Source organism: Hibiscus syriacus, unplaced genomic scaffold (genome assembly GCF_006381635.1).
Source record: "Hibiscus syriacus cultivar Baekdansim isolate YM2019G1 unplaced genomic scaffold, ASM638163v2 tig00116994_pilon, whole genome shotgun sequence".
In the NCBI taxonomy this organism is placed as follows: Eukaryota; Viridiplantae; Streptophyta; class Magnoliopsida; order Malvales; family Malvaceae; genus Hibiscus; species Hibiscus syriacus.
Window position 1 is genome coordinate 486,897 of NW_024063510.1, and position 10,569 is coordinate 497,465.

General features: G+C 36.4%; 1 pseudogene; it reads right to left on the reverse strand.

Moving 5' to 3' along the window:
• Window positions 1-8,471: 8,471 nt before the first annotated feature.
• LOC120193287 lies at window positions 8,472-10,140 on the reverse strand (annotated as a pseudogene).
• Window positions 10,141-10,569: the final 429 nt, after the last annotated feature.

Sequence of the window (10,569 nt, forward strand, 5' to 3'; positions counted from 1 at the left end):
AACGGATGTTGCCAGAGAGAGTGATAGATGGAGATAGAATGAGTTGCGATTCAGGGATTTAGGTTATGAGTTGTTGCTGCTGCGTAGATATATACACAAAAAATTTGTGTTGCGAAACTAAAACCTATTGCGAACTTTGAAAATCGCATTGCGATTCTGTATTATCGCGTTGCGAAAGTAAGTATCGCGTTGCAATTTTCCTAATTCGCAATGCGAATAAGTAAATCGCAATGCGAATTTGGAAAATCGCAATGCGATACTGACTATCGCAACGAGATAATACAAAATCGCAACGAGATTCTGACTTTCGCAACGAAATTCTGAAAATCGCAATCATCTCAAATCCCAATCACAACCGGCTTCACCTTTTGGGACTGTTAACTTAGTGATTTTTAAATGCAAACGTTGTATTATGTGTATTTATGTGTGCACTTTTAACATTTTCAGTTAGGCATGTATTAGTAACTTGAGTTTGAACATTGCTATGATATGTTCAGTTGTTATCACTTATTAGACATTCATTTGACTATCGCAACGGGGAAATCGCAACGCGAAAATGGCTATCGCAATGCGAAATGAAAAATCGCAACGCGAAAATGGCTATCGCAAATAAAAAATCGCAATGCGAAATGAAAATCGCATTGCGATTTTCTCGTTGCGATTTTCATTTCGCATTGCGATTTTCTCGTTGCGATAGTCAGTTTCGTGTTGCGATAGTCTGTTTTGCCTTCAACATAATGCAGATTGAAAATCAACAAATCAACTATTACATTTCAATCAATTAAACAAGCACAAATAAGAATTATGTATACACCAATTAAACAAATCAACATTTACAAATCATTTTTTACAAATCAATTAAACAATCAAAAAATAATAATAATTCTTATTTCCTCATCAATTATATAATCAATGAATCAACTTTTGCACCCGTACATCCATTTCACGCAGCTCACTTAAGGATTAACCTGCAAAAACCAAACATTTGCTCAAACAAGACTTCCTACACATCTAAAACCTACAAACAACAAATTATTGAATTATAGGTACTTAACCAAACATTTTCAAACCAAAAGGAGTATATATGTTAACAAAACTTGCATTTGACTTACCAATTAACAATGGATACTTTCATAACGCGGATGCAGGTAGGCAGCGTCTAGAATATATCGCTCTAGCCATATAATGCCGAAACCACAAGCTTACTACAGCTATATCTATATCGGTGGGAGGTAGAAACTCTGTGCTTCCCGTCGTCAAACGCGCCAAGCACATGCATACGAGAGGACCACAATCCCCTCTGGCTCCCGGCGATTGTTGTGGCACGGTCTCGTCTCTGACAACTGTGACATTGAACTTCTTTGGCTTCTTGTGTCCAGAATGAGTCCAATAATTAATCCCATCCAAGAATTTAGCCAAATGAGAGCTCCATCCCTTGATAATATCTCTCAAATCAGACAGTGATATGTAATTTATCATGCTGTCATATACTATTATCTTCAGGGATGAGAGCTGAAGTTGGATGAGAAGCCAATGACGACGTTCCAAAACAAGGATAAACACCTGCAATCATAAGTAATAATTCATTTATTTGCGCACTTATTTATGAACACCTTTAAAAAATTTAAAAAATAAACACTAACCTTATCGACCTCCCACCATGCAGGATAAAGTTTAGCTTGTCCATTGCCCAACGAAAATGATTCATCTCGTTGATTCTTCAAGTGAACTGTATGAAAAGCCGCCGGCATTATTGTATATCGCGAATTTTTTTTATTTTCCTAAGCTTCCTTATTATTAGAAGACGTTACACCCATGCATCGATATGCTGTTTTACAAAAAAAAGACATATATTAGTGAATTACATTAATTTTTAAAAAAATTAATCAAAATCATATATAAGTCAAATATAAGACTTACCTCCCCATCGAAATAGTCACTGTCTTCAACCCCTAATAACACACCCCACCAAGACCGATTAAGCAACAAATACATCTCATCGTTGAGTTTGCTTATGTCAGTGTAACACTCTTGGCTCCGCTCATGTAGATAAAAATCAACTGCGGTCTTAGCCCAAAGGGTATTATCCAGAATTGTTTCCGGTAGTTGTCTCATCTCCACTTCAGATACCGGAAGGATACTAGCCAGTAACTCATACGAGAGCCAACTCTCATCCATCATGTCCGGCAACGGTGGGGGTTTCTCAATAATTCGATATATTACCCCATGTGAATCGGGCTCTGGAATGGTGGGAGGGACCTCTTCAACGATGACAGTGGCCTCTTGAACGGTGGGGGGGACTCTTGAGGGATGATAGGGGCCTCTTGAACGATTGGAGGGGAGTCTTGAGGAATGACAGGTGAGTCGGGCTTCTTCTTGCGGAGTCTTCACACCATTGGGGTGAACGGAGACGTAATAGCATGTGCACACCGTCTGATGCGTGAACTCCGTCGTGCAAGGAAAACCCGACGTAAAGCATCCACCTTATCGGACCGCTAAAAAAAATTAATACATAAATCAGTAAATAAACAGACATGATATTAAACAAAGAAAAATATGTTTCAAACTTGCATTGTATTCACCCAAGTCATTATTCTATCATAGTTCACAAAATGCATCAGATAACATTCCAGAAGTAAGCACTTATATAAACATTTAAAATGACACCATATATAAACATTCAAGAAGAAGAATAGTTTACTTTTGCAACACAAAACTTACTTTCGCAACGCGAAAATGACTATCGCAACGCGGAAATGGCTATCGCAACGCGGAAATGAAAATCGCAACGACAAAATCGCAATGCGAAATGAAAATCGCAACGAAAAAATCGCAACCCGAAACACAAATCGCATTTCGATTTTCATTTCGCGTTGCGATTTTGTCATTGCGATTTTCATTGGGCATTGCGATTTTGTCGTTGCGATTTTCATTTCGTATTGCGATAGCCATTTCCGCGTTGCGATAGTCATTTTCGTGTTGCGAAAGTAAACTACTATTCTTCTGCAAATTGAAACTTGAATGGATTGCATTACTTCAACCAAAAGACAAAAACAAAACCAAAAACAAATACTAACAAAAACAGTTTAGCAGTATTGACAGCAACCAAATGAATTTATTAAGCAATCTAAGTGAAATGGTTAATCTAAGTGAAATTACGAGTAAATTTATCATCAAGTTAAATATGAAAAATCTTAAACTTACCTCGTTGCGTAGAGTATGAACCTCATTCTGCAACGATGCTACCATCTCACGTAGAGCGGCTACCTCACCGCGTAAAGTAGACACCTCAACACGCCATGCACCATCGTCTTTGCGTAAAGTACCGACCTCCTCACGTAAGGCATTGACCTCATCACGTAACTCTCCTAACTCATCCCGTGGAGGTGGAGAACAGGGAGATAAACGTCGTGGCATCTTTGCCGGTCGCCTATCTTGCGGTGATGGTGGAGAAGAGGCTCGATGATGTGATAGAATAGGTGATGGTTGTCGTTGTGGAGGTGTATAGTCGGGTCGATCAGGTGATGGCTCTGGGTGAGGTGATAGCTCTGGGTGAGGTGATGGCTCCCGAAGTGGAGGCTGCTCATCATCCGTGCCATCAAAAAAACGCTTACTAGTTTGCCACCAATCAGTGGCAAGCTCAGCTTCCGTGGGTGTCAGCCTCTGTAATGGAGTGTTGGCCTCCTAACAATATAAAAGCTCAAACAAAGCTAAACGTGTACTAGTAATAACTTGTTTATAAACATATGGTAGTATTTATGTTAACTTATATTATTTATTATCGTATACCGTAGTAAATCTTCCCATTGCAAGGTTCGTTTCCTCTTCCAGGAAATAGCCCTGGGAATATCATTTGAAGTTTTTATTGCATATGTCTTCATGGCGGCCTCAAATATCCAAATCTACAAACAATATAATAACAAACATTAGTAATTGTTAAATAATTACTTATAATTTTGGAAACATTATATAAAAATTCTTACCTTAAAGGCCCAAATAAAGCCAGTCAAAGTGTATTTGGAACCATCGCCATGCAAACTTTTTCGATCATCCAAGGCAGACGATAACTTATTCCATGTAGCTTTCCATAAATACGAGCCCCATGGAAATAGGTTCCACGTATTTAGGTCTTCTACCAATTTGATTAGATCATTCGGAATAGGTTGTCTGGCCTCTCTGCCTAAAAAGCTGGCATGCAAAAGTATTAGAAGGCATACTCGGACAACATCGACGTCATCCATCCGAGTAAAACCATCTTTCTTATTCAATAATATCGTCAGGTCTTCCACGTGTAGATTCGGCCTCTCCAGCTCAGGAAAAACCCGGGATAACCATGATGGGCGGGTAATGTGTCTAGTGTACCGACCTACATCATCGTGTCCGAAGCGTAGACCGGTGATTAAGCAAAACTCCTCCCGCCCAAAACACGTATACGCCGGTAGAAAATCAAACCATATCTCTTCATCACGACGTTGTATAGTATCTGGTAGATCCCTAGTCATGGTTTGAAGAAATAGGTGTGTCAACATCGCATCTCCACCGGGATGTTGTACTTTCAGCCATGGCCCGAAGCAAGTATCCTCAAACATTTTTCTTTGTGCAGGTGAAAGCTTCGACGCAATTGTTTTGGCCAGGCTGACTTTATTTCTTAAGGTCAATTGAGCCGAATAAAAGTTCTACAAAAAAAATAAACATACTAAGTTAGATATACCAAAAACTACACTGTGAAGATATACCAAAAACAATAATAAACATAAAGAGTAGTAGTTTATTCTTCAAACTTAAATTTGCTACACTGTGAATTTCTTATTTGTCTTTATTTTTTGGTTGAAGTAATGCAATTCATTCAAGTTTCAATTTGTAGAAGAAAAATAGTTTCTGAAAATGAAAATCGCAACACGAAAATGACAATCGCAACGCGAATTTGACTATCGCAACGAGAGAATAAAATCGCATTGCGATTTTGTCGTTGCGATTTTCATTTCGCGTTGCAATTCTCGATTGATTTAATAAGCAATCTAAGTGAAATGGTTAATCTATTATTGAAATTACCATTAAACTTATCATCAATTTCAATATGAAAAACCTAATAATAATGCAAAAATTTCAAAAAGAAAATAATTAAAAAAACTAACCCTCGGTGGTTGATTTGGTTGATTTTCCATTTTTGATTGTGAGGGTGGCTCTGAGAGATGGAGATAGACAGATTTCGCTGGAGATGGGGACGGATTTCGTCGGAGATGGGTGAGAGAGCGAGAGATGGAGATGGGACTGAGTTGTGATTTTAGGTTTTAGGTTATGAGTTGCGATTACGGGATATACTGTGGACGGTTCAGTGTTCTAATATATTAATATTCGTGTTTGGAATTTGAAAATAAAATACGCTTTGCGATACTAATGGCGCTTTGAAAATTGCATTGCGATTATGTATTATCTCGTTGCGAAAGTCAGTATTGAGTTGCGAAATTAAGTATCGAGTTGCGAAAGTCAGTATCGCGTTGCGATTTTGTATTATCGCGTTGCGATAGTCAGTATCGCGTTGCGATTTTCCAAATTCGCATTGCGATTTTCCAAATTCGCATTGCGATTTTCTTATTCGCATTGCGAATTAGGAAAATCGCAACGCGAAATTGGAAAATCGCATTGCGATAGTCATAATCGCGTTGCGAATCTGGAAACTGATTTGCGATAATGGAGATCGCGTTGCGAATTAGCGATCGCATTGCGATTTTGTTGGTCATTTTGGCAAATCCGGAAAAAGTTGGTTAAAATCGTATATTATATGGTATTTTTGGTCACTGAGGTTATTTTCTCTTATTTTCATCATCAACCATTTAACTTTGTCAAAATCAAGCCACTAATTATGAATTTTTCCTAGAATTCCCATTAAATTCATAATTATTCTTCACCATTATGATCATTGCAAATTAATTATTAAAATCTCCAGCGCCTTAATAAAATACTCAAATCAATACTTTGACATTCAAAAACTTGCAATTTCATCCCAAAGTTTCTTAGACTTTTCGAATTCAACAATCCATCTTTATAAACTTGTAACTTGATCCCAACTCAACATTTAAACTTATAAATCAACATATAGATAAAATTTCCAGCATTGTAATATTTTACCAAATGATACTTTCACATTTAAAAACTTGAAATCAAGTCCCTATAATTCTTGAACCTTTCGAATTTCACCCTCAATTTTTTTTCCAAATTTGAAATTTGGTTTCAATCAACTTTCTAACTCAAAATTCCAGCATCTCAATATTAAAATTTAAAATTGAACACCCCAATTATCACATTTAGTCAATAGTAACCCACAATTCTCAAAACTTGCGAACTAGACCTTTTACTATCTCAAGGCTCCAAAATTATCTCAATTGATCTCCAAAGCACATAGAACACTTCCAATATCAAATCTAGACCATAGGAAATTTTTCAATATTTTCCACCTAATTTACTCCCCTTGGACGAACCTTACTTTGAACATAGGGCAAACTTTTTGTTCAATTTCTAGCATTAATTCAAGTTCCTTACATCAAATTCAAGCTAATCATCACAACATCAAAATCCAATTATTCTCTAAAACCGTAGGTGTTGTCAAACACTATACATGGCTCTACACATGATTTTAATCAACACATGCCTTAGAATTAATCTCCAACATCAATAATATAGAAATTCTTCATCAATTCTTCAAAATCCAAAAACCCTACTTAAACCCTAACTTTCAATCTCAACATATAACCATCTTCACCAAGTAATATATACCAAATGATAGAGAATTTCATGTAGATTAATTATCTATCTAATAACTTAACCCAAAAATTAAGTATATAGCTTCAAAAATCAAAATAAAAATTTGCCTTACCTAGCCTTACCTAGCCAATAAAGTTTCGGCCAAAGCTCGATTGAGGAGCTGAAAATTTGTTGTCTCTTGATTATTCTAGTATTATTTCATAATACACTTGGCTTACTATTAATATAAATGAATTTAAAAATTCATTTAATGAGAAATTCCCAAAATACCAATAATGAACCTTGATACTTACAAAATGCCATTGCAATATTTTCCATTAAAATATCCTATAGTCAAAGATGTATCAACTTGGCTTTGAAATTCTACTTTGGCTATGAAATTTTTGAAATTTGTATTCTAGTCACTAAAATTCCACTGTTCGGCCAAATCTGAAAAATTACACTGATCTATACTAAATTTTTCTGATCTAAAATATGTAAATAATATTTCCAACCATTATCTAGCATCCTTAAAATTTTTGTAATATTCTGGTTCGATCCAATTATCCGATTTCTATACTGAATTTTATCACTTTATAGCTTTAACACAATTCTCGTACCAAAAATTTGATTACCATTCAAATTTTTGTTTTAGTTCAAACTGTTCATTTAAGAGATAAAATATATAAATTTTCAAAAATTACATTTTTGGTCCCTAAACTATTACAAAATTTATACTTTAGCCTCCAAAATTTCAAAACTTATGTTTTAGTCACTTAATGACTCACTTATTTACTACTATGTCATTTGATATAATTCACAGTGACTTGGACATTTTGTATATGAGAAAATAACCTCATTGACAAAAAATGTCTTATAATATACGATTTTAACCAACTTTTTTTGGATTTACGAAAATGACCAACTAATCGCAATGCGATCGATAATTGTGTTAAAAATTCATTTTCATTCTCTAAATTATAAAATTTTATATTTCTAATTGATAATTAATTCATTTTCATTCTCTAAATTTTAAAAATTTATCCTTTAAAACTTATAAAATTTTAAAAATTCATCTTTTAAAACTTGTAAAAGTTAGCTTCTAATATAAATTTATGGATTTAACCCCTACTATGCAAATATATTAATAGGGATGGACATGGGTTGAGTTTTTTGCCAACGTGACTTAACATGAAAAATGTATATCCTCCACCCAACATGCGTTCAGGATAATTTCATTCGACCCGAAATCCAACTTGTCTTTTGAGATAAAACCCGAATCTGACCTAAAACAAATATATTTATAAAAAAAAGTATTAATTGATTCAATAAAAATAAGGATCTAGTTGAAAAATAATAATATGAAAGGGTATTTTTAAAATTATCCCTAAATATATAAGGTATAATTATATTTTTAAGGTCGAGACGGGTCAAATATTTTTTAGTCTAAACTTGAACTCAACCCAACCTAATCCTCTAAAAAAAATTGACGCGTCCCGACTCAATTCAATACCACGGTTCTCATTCTCTAAGTACGTACAGATATCATGAACGGAGGATGTCTTGCATTATTATGGATGAAGAAGAGACTTCTGAAAAAAAATTGCATTGATAAGTTTGAGTATTGGAAGTATAAGTACAACTCTAATCCAACAAAGAAAATCTCTACAGAAAAAAAAAATCAACTAAAATACAAATGAAGTAACAAATGTAGAAAAGTAGTACTAATATTAATTAGCAGCTGAAAGCCGGACCCTAGGGCTAACGAGTCCGAGGTAGGCAAGCCTAGGAGACAACTGCAGCTTTGGACTCGGTCTAGGAGCCCCACAAGAGAACCCTGGCTTGAGCCTTGGTGATAAATTGACATGCTCAAGTGCCTTGAACTGCATCTGTGCTGGGTAATCTCTCATACAACCGATGCGATTACCCACACCTGTGCTCCATTTGTATCTCAATTCAACTCCCCTGCTCCTTCTTTCTTCACCGCTTTCGTCCTTTACAATGGAACTCATCTCTTTGGCACTAATGGATGATGTATTTTCAGATGTCTCTTGTTGTTTCACTTCCTTAACCTCCCTTGGGATATCATCATCTATTGGATATTTCTGCTCGTGAATGGCATCATCATAATCACCATCAACAACAACAACATCATACTTGGTCTTTTAACACAATGGTTCGGCGTTTATTACCTTAACGTTGGTCAAGTCGACGTGATGTTCCTCCAAGAAACTGCATAATTCCATGAAATTCTCTTGAGTTGGCCGATAATGACCACTGTACGCCCACACAGCCTGCAAAAAGCAGAACAGAAATGAAAACCTGGTTTCACATATAATCAAAACATGAAGGCGTTGATGGGAGCATTGAAAACATACATGGAGATTTCCATGATGAACTACCAATCTGCCGGATGCAATGGTGGCGCCACCAGCTAAGAAACTCGAGTGATGAAACTGACCTTTCACTTTCTCACCTACGTATAGGGTTCCACATGTACCGAGTACAAATATCCATTTGCTTCCTTCTTTGTGTTTACAGCTTCTTTGTTTTGTTTGTATATCAGCTTCCCTTCTTCCATCATCACTTGGTACGCTTTCCTTTCTTTCTGCAACACCAAAATATTAAAACCATGGCAGGTTTTGATTTAGAGTGCAGGTGCCGATGATAAAAGTATATTACCGGACCAAGATATTTGATGCATTGAGACTGTAGAACTGTTCTTGGACATTTGTCAAGGGTAACTGCTTTGCCATCTCCAGCATCCAACCAGTAAGAAGGGTTGAGAGGTCGCGCTCTGGAACCAAACGTCGTAGTAAAAATGCAGATTGTGACCGTAACGGTGGCGTGGATCAACCTGCATGGCACGGTCGTAAAACTAAATGACACGGTTATGTGAAATTTACTTGACCAGAAAAACCAGAAGGCTAACTTACAGCTTCAAGCCAGTGACGTAAAGCCAACTGCTGACCATTTACCGCCTTTGACAGCCCTTTCCCTACCTATACACAAAGGTTTTCAGACTCAAAAATACAGTCATGGTGATGGTGGACTTTGAACATACGCTGCATAAAAAAACAATTACACGAACCTTGGCGGCTCTTGTCCGAGCTCGCGCCCATCGGGAAACAGCCGTTTCCGATTTGTTTGAATTAAAGAACGACACAGAACTCCGTCTAAGAGCTGCAAATTCCAAAGCCTTCCACCTGGAAAACCATATTGTAAGGGAATGAATTGAATTACCAGATGATTGCATTAGTACAGAAGAAGAAGAAACGAAGTGAGAACAAACCAGAGCTCTTCAACAACAACAGCACAATCTGCAAGGTTTCTTCGAGTCCGGTAACTCCTGTAAAACTTTTGCAGCTTAGTCGCCGCTGCATTAAGCTTTGCCTCCATTATTTCCGGTGCCTGAACAATCAGATTGACGTTGAGGTGGGTGTTGTTGTATGAGATGGGGGAGGGAATCCTTTATATATAGCGGTGAGAAAGAAAGAATTTAGTTCAAATAAGATCGCTGTGAAATAAATCAAGTTCAATCAAAACATGCAGGTCATGCACCTTCAAATACGTAAGAGCCGTTTTTGAAAATCCCTGTCCCCATCAAACATGGTGTTTTGAATAGAAAATTACATAACACGAGTTGTTTAAAAAACTGGAATTGTGACTTTCGCTCATCATCTAATTTTTACTTTGAAAAACAAAGAACTGTAAATAGAAAAGTTGAGGACCTTTTCTGAAGAATTAATATGCTTTTGCATGTGAAAGTGAAACAGAGAGAGAAATAGTCAAATAAACTGCTCGATCGTTTCCATTATGAAAGATTGC